Source organism: Chelonoidis abingdonii, chromosome 7, assembly GCF_003597395.2.
Source record: "Chelonoidis abingdonii isolate Lonesome George chromosome 7, CheloAbing_2.0, whole genome shotgun sequence".
In the NCBI taxonomy this organism is placed as follows: Eukaryota; Metazoa; Chordata; order Testudines; family Testudinidae; genus Chelonoidis; species Chelonoidis abingdonii.
In genome coordinates, this window is record NC_133775.1 from 28,019,664 (window position 1) to 28,040,554 (window position 20,891).

General features: G+C 43.2%; 1 protein-coding gene across 18 annotated transcripts in view; it reads left to right on the forward strand.

The window, feature by feature from the left end:
* Positions 1-20,891, forward strand: part of ADGRL2 (adhesion G protein-coupled receptor L2) — a 501,988-nt gene that overhangs the window by 156,565 nt on the left and 324,532 nt on the right. The window lies entirely within an intron of this gene.

Genomic DNA, 20,891 nt, shown 5'->3' on the forward strand with positions numbered 1-20,891 from the left:
CAATCGATTTCGGGATCCCACTGTGGACGCGCTAAACCGATTTTATTAGATCTGTTTTGTAATATCGGTTTAAGCTAATTCGAAATAATCGTGCAGTGTAGACGTACCCTAAGGGACTTGGGAGATGTGTCTTTTAGCTCAGGCAGCAGAGGCTTATCTGTTTAGCTCAAGAGGTCCATGGTTTGATCCCTGCTGGTGAAGTCCAGTGTGGTCACTGTTACGTAATAATAATAATTGAATCAAAGGGGCAACATTTTCAATTGATCCCAGTAAAGGGAGAGGATTTGCAACAGATGAAAACATTCTGGTGTATTTTCTTTTTCTTTTGAATCTCATCATTTCTTTAGCGTTTCCTCTACATTTTCATAGTTGAGATGAACAGCAAATTTTGAGTATTGTGTGCGTACCTGGAAATAGGTATGTATGGGAGGATTTGCCTCCTATATACATTATTTAAGTGAAACAGAATTGATACCCTCTAGTATGCTGTACATATTCAGTTCTCTCCTATGGTCTGCAGGGCGATGTTCTACATCAACTAAAAACAGATGATAGAACGGTTTAGTTGAAGAGTTTGTTTCCTTGTAATCAACTATAAAGAGACCAAGGTCATGTAACAGATTTCTTCCTTTCTCTCACTTAGCCAAGAAGATGATGTGAATGCAAATTGCTTTATTGGTGAAGGGAATTAAAATTATAAAAAGCTAGGCTGAAAGAAGTGCAAAATCAGGACTGTGTCGGAACAGGGACAATATAATTGTGGTATGGATTCCCATATGGGACTAAATTATCTAGATTTTAGTAATGTCAGCAGTTCTGTGTGGTTGCTGGAATGCGGCCAAATATGCCACATTTTCTTCATTTTTTTAAGATGGGTCTGATTCTGTACAACTTTAAATATGCAGAAAGCTAAATTTGCTGCATGTGTCTTAGTGGCACTTCTGTAATGCATAATTTTGCATGTTAATTTTATTTAAGTGTTAAACATAAAAGTACTCTGGAATGTGTCTGTCATTTCCTAAATAAAATGTCATGTATTATCATGTGGGTCTGGGTTATGATGTTTTTAGAAAAAAGCCTGCCTTCTCGTACAAGCTCATATCAAAGTCGTCTTCCTTTACAGTGCATGCCATTCAGCAATACTATTTTGTAGCAATTCAATAAGGTTGATAGTTTTTCTGGGTAATTACCCAGAGCCTCCTGCAGGACAAATTAGCATTCATGACCTGAATAATGCTTACTAGAAAGAGTTCAATGGAATTTACTTAATCAGAATCATTGCTTTCTCATGGCTACTTTTTTTTTTAACCTAGTCCCCATTGTCTGCTAATAGCAAAAATCCTTTCAGTGCCAGGTCCAACTTGGCACAGGAAATATAAGGAAAGAAAGATTTTCCTCCTCAGAGGTGCATAATGCATTTTAAAGATTATGGACTATATTCTTCAGTCTCTAGTCAGTTCCTGCTTGGGTAAAATTGCTGTTGAAATTGATGGGAGTTTGGCCTGGGTATGGACTGTTGGCTCAGTCCCTATGAAAAGAAATGTATATATTTTTCAGGCAGTCCATGATTTATAATACTTAGTAATAGTGCTGTGTAAGATATCTAAAAGGGCTTTAAAAGGTGATTTTTCTTTTACTGGGATTTTGGGATGAAAGAAGAAAAGTCCCTGCTTCAGAACATTCTTTAGGTTTTGAATTATCACCGTGGCATTCCAAATTGTTTAGAATAAAACTAGCCATTTGTGTCATGATTTTGTCTGCTAATATTTAACCTTCTGCTTCCCAGGACTCTGCAGCACTTCAAGGTTAGTACAGCAAAGGCAGGCCCCTGGATGATACATCCAGATGCTCATTTAAAGGGAGCAGCAGGGAGGGAGATATTCATTGAAATATTAGAGGAATTTAAAATAATAATTCTGTGACAAGCTACGTAAAGTGGAGCTATTATTTTAACTGAAGGCATTCTCTTTGTAGCAGCCTATGCCACTCATAGAAACAATGAGAGTGGGAAAGACCCTGTTTCTTACAGAACTCTCGGCTTTGCATACTTCCACCTGCATCAAACAGTACAGATAACTTAAAATAAGCACATAGCCTATGTGAGTGAGGTAATGTAAGAGCGAGCAAAAAGGAATGTATTTGTGGGTGAGATGCAGGGCATTTGGCACACTGCCTTCCATCAACTTGCACTGCCTAGGCTTGACAAATGTACTCTGGTGGGGACAATCAGAGTTTTAAAGGCAGACTGGAGGCAAATCACAAACATGGCCTCACTCAAACTTTCACCTGTATCTCCTGCAAAATAGACTGCATTTGCAAGAGAAGAGTGCAGTTTTAAAGGGAGAGAAGATTTATCTTCTATGTTTGTGGAGTTTTCACTTAATCTCTGTTGCATAAAATAACATTCCCTCTAGGATTTCTCTCACGTGTTTTAAATTGTGTTGTATCAATTCTACACTTTAAAAAAACAAACAAACAAAGTGGGGGTTAAATGATCAACTCCAATTCTCCCTCCAACCTGTGGCAGGAGCTTAGCAACACTGCAAAATGTCAGTGTTACAAATGATGTCATCCAGGCATTCAGGTGCTTTCCCATTGTCATTCAGACTGTCAAAGAGCAACAAAACACACAAGGGCCCTAGAAGGTATGGAGATTGTCACAGAGTGCACAGGCCCCATGCTGTCGCAGCTGCTAAAAGGTTAAGCAGGAAGACTAGGTATAGCTAGTCTCATCTGGGATTGATTGGTGACCCTGCTCCAGATGGGCTGATAAAAGGTTGGAGGTCAGAAGGGAGGGGCAGCTGCCAGAGAGGCTGAGAACAGGATTTTTGACTCCTTCAGCAACACACTGGCAGGAAGCCACCCAGGCAGCTGGACCTCCAGAATAAAAGGATCAGGGTGAGTCTGGGGAACAGTCTACAAGAGAGGTGTGGTAGGAAGCGCTGAGGGATTGGGATAAACTGATTGTAACAACTTCATACAGGTTCTCTGGATTGGAACCCAAAGGATTGGGTGGTTTCCCCTATAAACCGCAAATGGCTGGAGGCTATTGACCCTTCGCAAGGGTTACCAACCTTCTGACTCACTAAACTCTTTACTGCCCCAAGAGAGGAGAGATTATTAATGATCCAGTAGGTGGACTGGAGTCACAGTGAGGAACTGCCAGACACAGGGCTAAATGATTGGCTGAACAAAGGGGAAACTGAGGCACACTTGCCAGAATACCCAATCAATCCCTGGAGGAATGCCAGTGGATGAAAGCATCCTACACAGGGCCTTCGGAGGAAGGACCAGATTTGTAAAGGTAGTTTGTTGCCTAACACCTATGGAAATCTATGAGAGCTAGAGAACTAAATATCTTGAAACATCTTCCCCAAAGTGTCTTTTTCAGAGGCTTCTTTATGAGAACAGCTTCCGAACATACTACTTTTCCAGCTGTGCTTCTGGCTTTATTTATTTTGTCCACTTGAACTATGATGTGCCAATGGAACAAGATTGGTAGGATTGGGACACTTACGTGATGCTGACATTGGACATGGGGTTTAAACATTTGTTGTTTGGATAGTATGAAACACTTTCTGTTGTTTGAAGCCAATGGGGGTGTGTGTGTGTGTGTGTGTGTTTTTCTAGTTATCCCATAAAGTTCTAGGCTCCAGAATCACAGAACACTTGTGGTGGTCCACCCTGAGTTTTGTGCTCAGTAGATAAACCTATTAGCTCTCTGGCTGAGACCTTTTATACTAAATTGTAGCTGAGAGCTAATTTTTCATGACTGAGTAATGGGCCTAGGGGTGGATAGTGGGAATGCCCGAGGATCCTTCATTACAGGAGCCTTAATGAATTGTGACATGGAAGGCTTCCACTACACAATGTAAATAGCACTTTGCACCAAGAAACTAATTTCCTGCATAACAATCTTTCTGTCTCAGCATATAGAAATCAAAATAGTATCTCAATCCCCAGATGGGATTAAGTGAGTAATAAGATGCATTGAACATAAATTATGTGGACTGTGTTGAGTAAAGCAAGACACATTGGGGCCAAATTCATCTTTGGCTGTAAGTCAAGGGAAGCCAATCGGGATTGAACCTGGCTTCGTAGTTTTCATAATGGACAAGAAGTACTGAATAGTGCTTCTCCGTGTGTTTATGCTACAGGAAAGGATAAATAGTATTGCAGCCAGAGCTATACTGGATAATTCATAACTACCAAAAAAACCCCACACTTTTTTTGCCCCTCTGAGCCTGTGTTCCTTTTGGTGCAGTTTAACAAAAGATCTTGCCAGGATGATTTCAGTGGGCTCGGTCCACTTATTTTGCACCCCCTTCACTGAAGACAGAAAGCCCTAACTGAAAACAGTAACCATGAGTATTTCTTCAAGCAGACCAGTTCCATCCAGATCAGATAAAACACCAACGGCTTTCTTTTTGGGTGCATCAGAGAACAACTGGGACAAACAAGAGCTTGCTCATTTAAAGGTGATATGTAATTGCTACAGAAAGTTAGCACTAGCAAAATTGATTGGAGTCCATCTAGTCTGTTTGGCTCCTGTTCACCTGCTTTGTTCCAGAGCTGCATGCTGGAGAGACCTGTGCATTCCCCTCTTGAGAATGGATTGGCCCTGCTTTTCCTGGAGGCTGGGTTAGTTACAGTCCAACTGCTGCTTTGCTGATTTTGCAAATACACAAAGAGTTCTTATTGTAATCTTCTTTCTTTGAAATTGTTCCCCCTGGATAATGTTATTCCATCCCTTCCTCCCTTGGATATTTCCAAATTTCTTTCCTGACTTTCCACCTTCAGATTACGCTCTGCCAGTAGAAAGAATATATTGTTTCTACCTAAAATCTACTTCTAAAACTCAAATAGATTAGAGAGCCCTCCTCCACCCCCATCAGGGTTGCTGTGCTTTTTAATACATCTTTTAATGGCACAACTTTTACTTGGATAACAAATTTAGAGCTGGATGCTCTAGCATCAGGACTCGGAACGAGCTGACAGGATGGATCCAGACCTAGAGAACCAGCAATGACCTCCCTCTGTGTCTCAAAGGAATCTAGCCTGGAAGGCATAAAGGCCTCCAACCACAGACTAACTGCTTTGGGTAGAGGGTAGAAGGAGCCACCCACAACTCTGTGTGGGGAGGGACACAGCTGTGAGGCAGATTTGAGAGAGCTAAGCACGCCTACAGGCAGACATGCCAAACCCGGGGAAAAAAATGCAGAAATTGGCCTTGTTTTTGGCTTAATTGGCTTGTGAGTTGCTTGTTGGCTAGGTTTTGGCTTGTACTTTTGTTCTTTGTTTGGCTTGTTGCTTGTTATAGCTTGTTAGTTTTGGTTTGTTTGTTTTTTTGATTGGCTCCTGGCAAGCATGGGTGGGTGGGGGCGGGGCAAGGGAAAGTTGGGGAGAAAGTCAGGACTGCACAACAGGCCCCCTACAGTCCCAGACTGCACGCTGGGGGATCTAGTCACATAGAGCGTTGGCGTTCTTAGGGATTGGCTTGTTTTGGCCTTGTTTTGAAATAGAATTAGCTTGATTTATTGTGAAAGTTGGGGTGCTTATTTACCACATGAAAGTTGGCAACTATGCCTGCAAGGTACCTGGTGGCTGTTACTACGTTGTCTAGGGAAGGCACACGGTGCTTTTCCTTAGAGTATTTCCACTAAGAGGAGAGCTGGCTAGAACATCTACAGAAACTAGAGGAAGGACCAGGTGAGAAAGCGGAAAGTGTCAGGAAAGGAGGGTGCTCCTAGCCCACTCATCTCTCTCAGTTCTGCTTCCTGGCAGTGCCCAGTAAGCTCCTCACCCCTTCACACCTGCAATTTACAGTATTGCCAACTCCAAGTGTTGTAAGACTGTGAGTCAGGCAGTATGCCCCCACAATTATTATATTGGCTTGAAAATCATGAGATTTTTAAAATAATAAATATGGAGTTCTTTTTATTTGCTTTCTGGGTTTGATCCTGTAGGTTTTTTCTGCAACCATGAGGTCTAGAAACTTACTTAAAAAAAATAAAAAGTTGCAATTCTCACATACCTGCCTGACGCCAGGGGCTGGTGCTTTAAGAACATCATCAGATATCTCAAGACTTATGATAAAATTGCAAGAGGTGGCAACACTGATTATACAGAAAGGGTAGGTGAGAACTGGAAAATACAAAATTCAAGCTCCAATTCCTTATTAAAATAAAGATTTTTGTGAACAAACAGTTCCCAGTAAGGGAGTTTATTGTTGCTAGTCTATCAGAATTATAAATGGAGTAATAAATGCTGATACTTTAGTGATTTCAGGTGTTTATTGACATAGATCCACCAAAAGTGGGGTTGATGATGTTTTGTACAAAAGAATTATTCCATAAGATGTATGAGAGCAATGGAGAGCTCTTCAGACAGTATCCAGCAATGTTTGTCTGTTATGTGGTCAGAGTTACTTTACTCCAGTACAATTTACTTAGACTGAACAACAATTAAAAGCTGCCCATGCCGAAGTGCCTGACAATAATTAAACCATAATTAAACTTGCAGTAACAATAATCTCCAGCAACTATTTCCCTGATGAGTCCCATTCACCCACCTTTCCATGATATATTGACATCTGAATGAACATTGTAATAGACCTTTGCTGTTTGCAGCATGTGGATATCAGGACCTGCCCTAGGTAAGGGTTGAACTGAAAGTTCTCAGTCTAACCAATTGAAGATTGCCATTCTCAAGACACTTTTTAAATAACATAGAAGGCACAGATCTAAGAGTTGTATGTATAGGTAACTCATGTCAGCCCCTGCTTGTAACAATTTATCAAATGATTAATGTTGTAGTATATTCAGCAGTGTGTCCTGCACAGTGAAGAGCAGACAGGTCTTGGGCTTGTGGCATCTGACCTGGTGAACTATTTGAGTAGTTTGCACATACAGCAGTAAAATCCTAGTTCCTGATGAGCAACCTGTACTAGCCATCATCCCTTGTCCTAGATTGGGGGACGGGGTCTATATTGGTGGGATCACAAGGAACAGGAAACATCAGGGGCCACCAATCGGCCAACCACAGCCTGGGAATTAAAATCAGGTTGTTCATTTAAGAGGGAGTACCTGGGATATTCATACCTCACATCTTGGAATAATACTATAGCTACCACCAGGGTTAAAAATGTGGGTTCAGTTGCGAAGACATGGCTGCCTTTGCCACGTCTGTCAGCAGAAAGTGTGAAAGCAATAGCCTTGCTTCCAAAAACATCAAGAGCAGAAGTGACACAAGAAAAAAGACATCTTTTAGTGGCCCAGTATTATTACCTCAGCACATACACCCTTGTCTCATAAGAATACTTAGTAACAAGCCCAGCTAGTCATTATAATAGTATGGTCTTGCTTCTTCACTCAAGCTGCATGTCTGACTCCCTTTAATTGGAATGGGCATTATATGATAGATGTGTCAGGAGGAAACTAGTCCTTCAGGGTTCCTGACTAATGTCAGGCATTTATACCTCTGAAAATGATACAGCGGAAGTTGCTTATTCTCTGCTTTTTCTGTCTTTTATATTTGCATACTTATTACAGAGGGTAATTTATCCTTTTTTTAGGATAACTGAGAACTACTGTTACTGATATCTTCAGAATGTTTTGAACAGAGAGTTAACGTAATTATGATGTGAAAGACTCAATTTATATTTTTCCTCTTTCTCTCTCCATTGAGTTTAATGCACTAGCCTTAACCCCTTTTCAGCTGGAACCACATTCTGACATCTGTCTTATCTCATCTTATAATGATAGTAACCTCCTTTAATATCTGATACTGATGAAATACTGACGAAAAATGCTATATGAGAGTTAATTGGCAGTATTTATTATTATTTTCACAGAAAAATCCCTGCAACTTCTGAATGGCAGGACATAGCCCTGGAAGGTTAAATGGTTTTATTTTGACCTTCTTTTCTAATTCATTCACATCCTCAAGGATGGCACAGATGACTGTCTCTGGTTCATCAGCCATGCTTCTTGGGCCAGAGCTCTCCTCCACTGATTTCTCCTTCTCTGTTACATCAAACATAGGCTTCTTGTCTTCACTTTCAAGGACCTTCATGGCCCATCCTATCATCTCTGTGTTTCATAAAAATGACATCATGAGATGTCAACTCCTGCCTCTGAATGGCCCATGATGCCAGTTTCCATCGTCCTCTTGTTAAATTTTCAAACAAATGCCTTCATGCTTTCTCTCATGCTGCTCCTCATGCTTGGGAGGAACTCCCTGAAAGCTACTTCATCCTCCTCCAAAACTCCCTTTAAAGCTCTCCTTTGCAGTGATGCCTACACAAACTTGACAAGTGTTAGGGCCACTGGTGGCTGAGACCACTGACTATCATGGTGACCTATATTATCTCATTCTTTCCTTGTACTCCCCTGTTGACCTATCTGTATCCACCTGTTGTCTCTTGTCTTGTACTTAGGGCTTGGCTACACTTGCAAGTTGCAGCGCTGGTGAGGGGGTTACAGCGCTGCAACTTACTCGGTGTCCACACTTACAAAGCTCAGCCAGCGCTGCAACTTACTCGGTGTCCACACTTACAAAGCTCAGCCAGCGCTGCAACTCCCTGGCTGCAGCGCTGGCTGTACTCCTGGTCTGCTACGGGTGTAGCGAATCCAGCGCTGGTGATGCAGCGCTGCTCATCAGGTGTGAACACTCACCAGCGCTGTTATTGGCCTCCAGGGTATTAAGAGGTATCCCAGAATTCCTGTCTATAACAAACCGGAAGGTACTCCCCGGAGCTACCAAACACAGCTGCTCTTTGCTCCAGCGAGCGACCGATCCGAGGCTTTGAATGTTCACAGCTGTTTTGCTTGAGAGACAAACAGCACGGCGGGGGGCGGGAGGGAGGGAGTCCATCGGAGAAGCTGCTTATCTGGTTTGAACCCTTTTTACATTAAGAGTGATTGAGAGAGGGGTGGGGGAAATGGCCAGAATTTGCCAAGGCAGGGAGCTCAACAGTGTCTCTCCAAAATCCGCGCTCTCTGTCTCCCCGACGCTCCCTGCACACTCCAACCCACCCCCCGCTTTTGAACTTGCAAGCAGGAGCTGTCACAGTGTTCTGCTCCAAAAATTCGCTCTCTCTGTCTCTCCACGCTCCCGTCACACCCACCCACCCCCTCTTTGAAAGCACGTTGCAGCCGCTGACGCTGGATAGCTGCCCACAATGCACCACTCCCAACAGCGCTGCAATGCTGCAATGTGGCCACACTGCCAGCGTGGTAGCCTGTGAGTGTGGCCACACTGCAGCGCCGTTCTAACACAGCTGTACACAGCTGTAACTCCCAGCGCTGCACATTTCCAAGTGTAGCCATACCCTTAGATGGGAAGCTGCTTGGGGTAGGGTCCGTCTTTTTGTTCTGTGCTTGCACAGTGCTTAGCACAGTGGGGTCCTACTCCAGGAGTAGGGCTCTGAGGCACAATGGTACTGCTAAGAATAATCGTATTGGCAGGAGGGGCCATACCCTCACTTCCTCCCTACTCCACCTCATCTTTGAATAAGATACAGTAATCAGTCCCTGCCCACAAGGTATACGGTGGTAATGGGCTCTTTCCAGAAGGGTAGAGCTTCCTGACTGCCTCCTGTGCAGCCATACAAGACCTTCTGATCCCAATTTGGCCCAGAATATAGGGTAGAGCAGGAAAAAGGTGAACAGATGTGACACTGAGGATAGTGGTGGATCACATCAAATATTTGCTTGGGGTCCATACACAAATTACTCTGCGCCTAGTAGTGAGCAATCATGTTTCTGGCTTGGGAGGACCATCCATACTTTTCTGAAGAGTCACTATATTTAATTTCGCCTACCCAAGGTTGGTAACTAATTAGCTTATCAGTGTGTACTGAGGAGAGATGCCTTAGCCTCTATCACTACTTATATTTGGGTGAAGGTTTAAAGATATTTTTAATGGGTTTTAGCAGAAAGTAAAGCATTAGATTTGCAGACAAACTGATATGTTGTTATCTTCATCTGTGGAGCAAATATTACATCTCATACAATGCAGTATATTTTATACAATATCTGAATGGGGTCTTCATATTAATGTAGCTTTTTCCAAACCCACCAGTATGAAGTAGACTCTGACCTCTGGGAAGTAATGTTCTGTGATGTTCATCTACATGCAATATAGGTTTTTTTTCGTGTGTGTGTGTGTAATCATTTTGATTTATATCTATATCACTGTAGTACCTAGTCTATCACCCACATTTATATAGCATGAGTCTGATCATTCCTTATCAAGTATAAATGGCAAACTCCCAGGAGAGAAAATAGACCATATTTTGGGGGGTGGGGTGTATTCTATATTAGAAGCAGGGTACTGTTTTTAAGGCCATTTGGTGAAACTAGCACCCTTATTACTAGCTGACACCATAATTAGGCTCTCTATATATGTATTGATGTGTACAAGTTAATAGTACAGTCATTAGGTTCGAAAATATATATGCATGTATGTATTGAGTATGCTGTGTGGTACTACATATCATATGTATATTTTAATATAAAATAAGTTATTGATTGTAATCAGACTGAAGGAAGAGATGCAGAAGAACTGTCAAGGGCCTTCCAAAATAAAATGATGACTGAAGAGAAGATGGGATATTATTTTAATCATTTAAAAAACAAATCAGAGCGTGCTCTTTTTATATGACGTTTCTCTGAAGTTTGTACAAAGGGTTCAGGTTGTATTTTTTATGAATGTGTATCCATAGGCGAGATATAGATATGAGGGATGGATGTATCAGAATGGCATATGTGTATACCTGTATGTATGTGATATAAACATACTGAAGTGTTTGTAATCAGCAGATTACTTTTTTTTAAATGCATATAATATTTTAAACCAGTACTCTGCTACCTTTGTATTTTGATTAGATACATTACTACTCACAATCACACAAGTGTTACCCTAACCAAAATCGAGCTCACGTATACTTACTCCATAAGGTCTTGCTATTTATGGTGCATTTAAATGTTTGTGCATTCAGTAACTTAATAACAATGATTAGGGACTATAGCAATGCTTGGCACCTTCCTATGTGATTCAGTCTTTCACTTGCAAATGGATGGGCAAGATGTCCCTATTGCCATCTCCAATTTCTGTAATTCTATGCAGCTCTTCTTGTTCAAAGCACTATGGGTGGGATTTTCAAAGCTGAGGTACCTGTCCCGCTAGCATCAGAACCATTTATTTAGGCTGATGTACCTTTTAACAGTGCTAGGATGGACCAGATGATGTGTTGTATTGAACTCTCCTGTCTGTTTTTAAGCTATCATTTTTATTGAGTGACATAATCAAGGGAAATACCATTAGAGCAGCATCCAGATTTTGCATTCCAACATGGTGAGGACAGTACATATGGTAACTTACAAAGCAAAACCCATCATGCAGAGGATAATTATTCCCTTTGGCTCTTATGATGGATCACATTAGGTAAGCTCTGACCTGTTCTTCCTTTTAGAGCAGTTCACTTATACCCTTTTGGGTTGGTCAGACTCTGTCCTATGGGAAACATACTTTTACATAATCTCCACAAAAGTAGATTTCAATAACATGAACTAAATGGCTGTAAACTGTCCGCTGCACAGTATCATCTGCTGAAACTAGCTTCCTGCAACTGTGGGCTTGGCTACACTTGGAAATGTGCAGCGCTGGGAGTTACAGCTGTAGTCGTACAGCTGTGTAGGAACAGCTACCAGCGCTGCAGTGTGGCCACATTTGCAGCAGTTGCAGCACTGTTGGGAGTGGTGCATTGTGGGCAGCTATCCCACAGAGCACCTCGTCCCATTTTGGCGCTGTGGGTTGTGGGAAGGAGATGGAAGGGTGCGGGTCATTCCGCTTCCTGTCCCAACGCCCCGTAGTGCATCGCTCCAGCAGTTTCGTGCCATTGTGAGTCTGTAGCGTGGTTTCTGTTAGAAATGGAGCCCGCGCTGCTGAGGACTTTGCTGATGAAGGTCGCCAGCACATCACGTTTGGCAGTTGAGCTATTCCTTCTGCTCCAAAGTGACAGTGAGGAGTCCGACGATGACGATGATGATACAGATATAGATTCACCTGACGCGTGTGACACTAAATTGCTTGTGGCAGTAACGGACGTGCTCAGCAGCGTGGAACACCGCCTTTGGGCTCGGAAACAAGCACTGAGTGGTGGGATCACATCGTCCTGCAAGTCTGCGATGACGAGCAGTGGCTGCAGAACTTTCGATGAGAAAAGCCACTTTCATGGGACTGTGTGCTGAGCTCGCCCCACCCTGCGGCGCAAGGACACGAGATTGAGAAGCTGCCCTGTCGGTGAGAAGCGAGTGGCTATTGCAGTCTGGAAGATGGCAACTCCAGACAGCTACCGATCGGTCGTTGAACCAGTTTGGAGTGGGAAAGTCGACCGTTGGAAATATAGTGTTGATGCAAGTTTGCAGGGCCATTAATCACATCCTGCTAAGAGAACCGTGACTCTGGGGAACGTGCAGGACATTGTGGATGGCTTTGCACAAATGGGTTTCCCTAACTGTGGAGGGGCGATAGATGGGACGCATGTTCCTATTCTGGCCCACCCACCCGTGCATACGATACATTAATTGGAAGGGTATTTCTCTATGGTTCTCCAGGCGCTTGTGGATCACCGTGGGCGTTTCACTGACATTTACACAGGCTGGCCTGGAAAGGTGCATGATGCACGCATCTTTCGGAACAGTGGCCTGTTCAGGAAGCTGCAGGCCAGGACTTTTTTTCCCAGACCGAAAGATCACAGTAGGGGAACGTCGAAATGCCCCATTGTGATCCTTGGAGACCCCGCTTACCCTTAATGCCTTGGCTCATGAAACCGTACACAGGGAAGCTTGACAGGAGCAAGGACCGGTTCAACTACAGGCTGAGCAGGTGCAAAAATGACTGTTGGAGTGCGCTTTCGGCCAGTTTAAGGGGGCGCTGGAGGTGTCTCTATGGAAAGCTAGACTTGGGGAAAGCAGCATCCTGCGGTTATATGCGCGTGCTATACCCTCCATAATCTTTGTGAAGGAAGGGTGAAACATTCAGTGACGAATGGACCTCCGAGGTTCAAGCCTGGAGGCTGAATTTTGCGCAGCCAGAGAGCAGGGCTACTAGAGAGGCCCAGCACAGGGCTTCAAGGATTAGGGATGCCTTGAGGGAGCAATTTGAGGCTGAAAGCCAACAGTATGTTTGGTGCCTTGCACTGGTGTTCAGTGCAGTGCTTATAACGATTTTTCCCCTTTTTAAAAGCCAAAAGAAATCCTTTATTAAAAATACAGTACATAAAAGGTTGCGGGGGGTAGGGTGATGAACTGTACAGTCAGATGTTTGCATATGTCCTGGCTGGAGTGCTCTGCAATGCCTGCTGCACTTCAGGATTTACTATGCTGCATGGTGATGGGGGTTGAGTGCGAGGGTAAGGGTCGTTGTTCTCAGGGCTGGTAGGTGTACGTACAGTTGTGGGTAGGGCAGCTGGTGGTGGTAAGAAGCAGGATACTGGGGGAAGGGGGTTATGAGCAACACTGGGGCAAAAGGGAGAGAGCTTTGGGATTGGGGTGGGTTAGCACGGTATAGCTCTGCCTGCATGGCTACAGTGACTGCATACAGTCTGTTTGGCGCGCCAGGTGGCTTATAAGCTGGTTTGTGGTTTTCTTCTTTGCCAATTCTTTTTTCCTGTTAGCCAATTCTTTTTTCCTGCTTTCTGCTTGCCTCCAATGGTGCGTTTTGTCTCTCCAGTCCTGTGCTCTCTTACTGTCTCTGGCATACTGATTCATAACTGCTATCACCAACTCCTCTTTGGTTCTCCTTTTCCTCCTTCTCAAGTTCTGGAGTCTCTTCTCTGCAGTGTTTAGAGCCATAGTATTCGAGGTCACTTTTAAAAAAGGAAACAGAAACAGTTATTACAGAGGCTGCCTTGTTTATAATCAAGGTTGGAGGAGTGTGTTAGACTCTCTCTGTAGCATCATTCACACATACCTAACATAGCACAGAGAGCAACAGCAGACAGGACATGGTGAGTACTAGGGGCTCACTAATGAATCAATGTTTCTGCTGCGACTCCCTGGGAATGGTAGCTGCCTGTGTGAGTCAGGGCTCAGTGGGGTGTTTTTGTGCTTTGAGGAAAGCAGAGAGAGCAGTGGAGGGAAAGACCACCATCAATATCGCCTACATTTTCCACAGGATTTATCCTTCAGATATCTCTGCTCCGCACCTGGGAAGAGCGGGAGGTCTTCTCCAGCAATGTGATTCCGCCCCTGGTCCCTATGCAGCTTGCCAAAAAAAATTTTAAATTTCCCCCCCACCCTCGCACACAGTGTGCAGATGCGTTAGCCTGACTGGAACAAGCCATGGTAGCTCTCCCTTAAAACTTGCGCAAGCACATTGCCCATGCTCTGCAGAAACTTTGCAGAGATTACGAGGCTGATTACCACGACGTGATAGACCAAATCATGGGCTATCACATCTAGGCATGCATGCATGCACTCGGCAGCCATAACACCCCCTTCCTCTCTCAAACATTTAAAAAGCTGCTTACCGGGATCACGCTCCTCTGCTTCTTCTTCACCAACAAGTTCCAGGTGCTGCGACTGGCTAGCTTCCTCCTGGTTGAAAGAGCCTGGCTGCAGCCTCCTGGACTCTGGGGTATCTTCCACCACCCGAGTACCCTCAGTCTCTGGTTCCTCCACACCTTCCCCACCTCCTCTCCCGGCTCTGAACGTCCATCGTGAGCGCTTGATTAGCAGGGGGTCACCCCCAAGTATTCTATCCAGCTCATTGTAAAACGGCAGGTCGTGGGCGCACACCTGAGCGCCGGTTTCCCTCACGGCTTTGAATAGGCACTCCACAGCTCCTTTACTTTAACCTGCCACATGCACGGTCCGTTGCATGGCCCCTCCCCTTTGCAGCAAGGACTTTGATATCTGCCATAGATATCGTAATTCTACGGTGGAGCACAGCTTCCTCACCCCAAACACTGAAGAGAATCCTGCAGCTCGCCATTGCTCCATGCTGGGGCTCGTTTGGGGCGTGGAGGCATGGTCAGTATTCATTGATTGATTGCACTCCACGCCTGGCTGAGCAAACAGAAGGAGATTTTAAAATTCCCGGGGCATTTAAAGGGCGATCACCTGAGTCCAGGCAATGGAGTTGAAACGATGAGCAGAGTGGCCGAAAAGGTATGCTGGGATTCACGTTTACCTCCCCAATACCCTGGAGGCCAATAACAGCGCTGTTGGTGTCCACACCTGATGAGCAGCGCTGCATCACCAGCGCTGGAATCGCTACACCCCAATCAGACCAGGTGTACAGCCAGCGCTGCAGCCAGGGAGTTGCAGCGCTGGCTGGGCTTTGTAAGTGTGTACACAGAGTGAGTTGCAGCGCTGCAACTCTCCAGTGTAGCCAAGCCCTGTGAATCTGAGAGGAGAGAACTCTGTAAATAAAGCAAGTTGTATCTGGGGATGAGAGGTCTGAATCTCATATCTTGCAGCTTAAGCAGTCATTACACCAGGGTACATGGGCTTGATCCTGAGTTGCAACCCAGAAGTGCTCTTCTACGGAGAGGGTGTGAAGGAAGCTTTAAGTCACCTGGGCTGATACATTCGAGGCCAATACTCCAACAGAACTTAACAAATATTGGCTAAATACTGGTGTAGTTTATACCAGTTGCCAGTGGCTTCCAGGGGCTGTAACAGCAGTCCTTTGTTGCCAGGATGTAGGGAAGACAGTTCCTTCAGGCCACACATCCTATATCAGCTTCAGGGAGCAGGATGCTGCAAGAGCTGTTGGTGCTGGCTCAGTGGCGCTGGATGATCCTGCCTTAGCCAGTTATACAGGCTAGGGTTGCTCTGCACCAGATCAGCACATCCAAGGGTTGAGTGCAAAGTTGGCATAAAATGCAGCTATTCTGATGGATAGTCATTTTACACTCCCTTTGCACTCACTTCACAAAAGTATAAATGAGTATACAAGGTACAGGGCAAGGGAGAATCAGGCCTAAATAATGTCTAACATGAGACTATTTTCGGGGCAGGTCTAGACTACCACTTAAGTCGATCTAACTTACATTGTTCAGGGGTGTGAAAAAGGCCTCTCCCCCGAGCGACCCAGGTGTTACGCTGTCCACACAGGTGGAATGATAGCGGGAGACGTTTTTCCTCCCAGACAGCACTTCCTCTTCTTGCCGAAGTAGTGTAATTATGCCGACGGGAGAGCACTCTCCTGTCAGCATAGCACATCTTCACCAGACGAGCTGCATCAGTGCAGCTACACCGATGTAGTGCTGTAGTGTAGACTTGCCCTTAGTGACTGATCCATTCTTAAAGTTAAGGATCCCTACTAAGGTAAAAAAAACCCTCAGATGTTTAAAACATTTTATTTTTAAACACCCTCTATTAGATAGCTCTTTCCTTTGTCTTGTTTTCACAAATGCCACAGGACTGATCATCTTAGTAAACAAAAGTATATTAAAAAACACAAGTTAGTATGGTCTAGACTTTTTTTTTGGTTTGTTTGTTTAAAGGAATCCTTCCTCCCTGAACCAAAGACAAATACCAGTAAGTGTATTTTTAGTGTATTATAAATACACACACCACATTGAACCATTATGTACTTTATCTAGCCTAATTCAGAACTCATTTACGGTATGGTTTGACTTTGTATGTGTGTTATTGGTCTATGTTTTCTCTCCCATTTGCTGTGCAATGGCATACTTTTTTGGATGCATACTAGCCTGAGAACCAAATATAGTCTAGGAGAAATTTAGTGATTATGTGTAAAAAGTTTACACGGGAAACCATTTGTGTGCCATCTTTTTCTCTGTCCGTTTAGCAACAGAGAACACAGTTAATTTTGAATTATTCCTAGTAACGTGCTGGTAAATTAATTATAGAAAAGTTTTTCCAGTGGTTTAGTTTGTTAGACTGTTGTTCCCTATTTGTCCCCAATGGTTAGCCAGAATTCAGGGTCTTTCAGGATGAGAAATTGGTGATGAGTCAGGTATATTCTTGGTCTAAACTTGTTGATTCATGCAAATGTACATAAAGTCCTGTTGCCCTAACCACAGTAGAAACAAACCACAGCAGGCAATTTCCTTGCTCAGCAATCCCCAAGTCACCCACTCCAGTAAAGTTCCTTTACTACTGCTTAAGTCACTCATTCACTCCTTCTATTGGCTTCTTGCCTCCATCACACACATCCTGCAACCCATGTCCTAGTCCAGAGGTCAGCAACTTCAGACACCCGGCTTGCCAGGATAAGCACCCTGGCGGGCCAGGCCAGTTTGTTTACCTGCCACGTCCACAGGTTTGGCCGATCACAGCTCTAACTGGCCACAGTTCACTGCTCCAGGCCAACGGGGCTGGTGGAAAGCCACAGTCAGCACATCCCTCAGCCCACGCCGCTTCCTGCAGCCCCCATTGGCCTGGGATAGTAAACCACGGCCAATGGGAGCTGTGATCGGCTGAACCTGCGGACGCAGCAGGTAAACAAACCGGCTCGGCCCGCCAGGGGGCTTACCCTGGTATGCTGCGTGCCAGAGGTTGCCAAACCCTGTCCTACTCCCTGCTTCTGCAGCCAGCAACACATTATAAACGTTCTTTTTTTGTACATGCAGCTGCATGCAGGCAGTTTAGAAACAGTGTATAGTCTACAAGCACAAATGAGCAGCATGGATCAGTAAGTAAACATCCTGAAAATTCTGATGTGAAGTCATTCCTTTGCTGTAGGTCAGAAATAACTTGATGCTGCTAATTATGGGTATTTATGATAGTTTATACAATTTTGTGAGGCCTTGTCAATGATCAAAGGTGGTCCCTGAACGCGTGTCATCAAGTGAACTAATAATGGGAGGAATAGCTTATTTACTAAATCTAATGTGCCATTAAGTTGACTTACTTTCCCCTTTTCAGCTGTTAATGTTGTTGATAGAAGAAACAGTTCTGTTTTTGTAAAGCTGATTTGTTGAAGTCAGATATAGGAATTATGTATACTTGGCTATACTATATGTGTACACACAGTAACACATGAAAGCTATGTTACAGTAATGTTAAAGGTCTGTCTTAAATTGGTAATAGCCAGGAAGATTTGAATTAAGGTAAATTTGCTCAGGCCATTTCAATTTAAAAATAAACAACAAATGGGAAAGAAATAAGCCTGTAAAATCACTAACTGACTTATTTACACTTTGTCAAACTGAGTCCTTAAAATTGCTGTGAAAACCTGAGCTGGAGATTTAGACCTTGTACACATTACTTTTGAGAACTGATGGCTGCTCTGAAAAATCCTACTGAACCCAGGAAAAACAAAAACACAATGGACTTGAACTGGGCCAGTGTAGTAAATACTTTCTGCTATGATATTGCATTACAGGTGGGAATATCTTTCCTGATTCCCTGAGCTTAAAGGTACTTCTGTTCTAACCTTGCACCCTGGATTCAACCCGTTGTCTTTGAATTCTCCTACATTTTGCCTGGGAAAAACATTTACGTAAAGAACGACCTCTCTCTGGGTCTTGCGGTTTGTTTGTGATATAGATGATTGTGCCAGTTCAGAGCCCTCTGTTCAGTGCTGCCTAAGACCCTGAAGAGTTCTTCAGCCCCACTAGGCCACAGAAGAGTCTATTGAGCTTGTCAGCCTTTTTTTCTGGCCAAGCTACTTTTTATTAGGCTGATAAACTCTTGAATTGTTGAAAAGCAGCTGCTCTGAGGAGGTTTTAGCTGATTCTCATGGTGCTTCTGAGTGCGTGGGAGATATATTTATGTCTGGACTATGTAGGTCCCTAACACTGTTAGACCTTGGTGACCTCTTTTTCTAGCTCTAAAAGAGGTTGCTGGAATGCAATTAAAATGCAGTGTTACTTTTCGGTAAAACCTTAGCAACCCAATCAATTATTCTCTTCTTTTCTCCAGCTTTGTCTGAGCTTCTCTTCACACTCATGTTTTTTTAGCCTGCTTTCAAGTCTTGTCTGTGCCATAATTTGGTTTTACCTCATCAGGGCATATCAGACAGCATTACTAGAGCTCTCACTTTAAAAAGGTAGAGTGCCCTTTCTTCTAACCACCAGTTCTGTAGAGGTTCAAGCTATTAATTTTCACATATTGCTCAAGTAAGCAGATCTATGTGCATTTGGTTTTTTTCTAATAATCTCAGATGTAGTTTTGTTGTAATGTAGTACACAATTCATATTGATTAACATGTCTGTAAGTGAGATATGCATTTTATAGACACATATTCCAAAGTGAAGCATGAAATCGAACTGTAAATAATTACATTTTAAAAATCTGTCCTTTTTTTTTATTTTTTGCACTTGATGTGGCAAAATTCAGACCTATTGAAACAAACAAACAAAGGGTTGATTAAAGCTAAAAACAAATTTACATTTGTAGGAATTGCAGCACCATTGTTTTCAATTTGTTATATGCCTTTACCTGGCGTGCTATTTCACTCTTCGTGACACACATCAATACCTTCTTTATGTCTGGCTATTACCACTCATTTAAAAATCTATTTTACATGAGTCTTTCAGCCAAAAATGGACCATAATGACACAGAATACAGCATGTACTTCATAAATTCTCTAGGAATCAATACTTTGGCTGGGAATTTGTCAGTCTCTCACAGCTATGGATCATTAAACTTTACTGTTATTACAATGGACTCTGCCTTAAAGTTCAGTATCTAGCTGATCTTGGATGAACTCTTTTAAAGCCAGGAAAGAATATGGGATACAAAAGATGCATTTAAAGACATCTGTTTATCCAGATGATGTGAAATTTATGAAATATAAGTAGTGCTAAAGCTGCTTATTATGTAAAGTTCAGCAGAATCTTTAAGATTATATGCAGATCAACATTTTTGGTGAATGACTGTGACCTGAATGGATTCAGGTAAGTCCCAGTATGAATTATTTTGCCCCTGGTATCTTATACATGCATCACACTGGAGCTGATAGAATATTGCAAAACAGTACCTGCAAACAGTAATTTGAATGTGTAACCTCTGTTCAAGCACATGAGTACTTCTCTTATTTGCTATTAGACAGCATTCATGTGAGGTTTTTTTCACACAGATTTGGGGAATGGCTGTTCTTTATACAAAATCACTTGTATTCACGTGCAAACAAGGGTATTTGTGCATGAATAAAAGTATTTGTTATTCACTATTCGTCATTTGTTCATTCATTCATTTGTTTCAAACATTTCACTCTTCCAATCAAAGAACAAAAATAATACCAAGGCCAATCACACAGCACAGATGACATAAAGTCCAACTGAACAGTTTATGAACTACCGATAAGATGAGAATTGTTCGTTCATACTATAAGGTGATTAGCTATTAGTATTCATGAATAATGAATACACACAAATAATGAATACAGAAAATAGGATCAAAAGAGTTATGAACAAAAAAAAGGCAAAATTTGTAAAACATATTGTTTGAAATTGATAATGCAACAAGCTTTATAGACCACCCAACTCGCATGCTAATGTGGCCAACTCCTGGACCTAATATCGCACAAGCCTTCAACTGAACATAGGTGTGGGCATGGGGAATCCTGTGACATGGCCTTGCTGCATTTCTCTCTCTCTCTCTCTCTCCCCCCCGCCCCATCTCCTAGTTTTTATTAATGGGGAGTGTTGTATTAATGCTTTAGCACCTTTGTTGCCTCCTAGTGCTATCCCACAATGTTCCTTTACACTTTTCCATTAGTGCCCAGTTCTGTTACCTGTCAAGCCACTTACTAGTAGGTGCATGCAGGCCCAAGAGTACTTGAGGTAATACTTGATTGGTCCTGGTCCTGTGCTCCCTACACACATTCCTATTCAGGGTAGGGCCGCAAGGCTTTTGGTTCCGCGGCCTCTTTGGTACCTCAACCCCCAAAGCAACACAGAAGG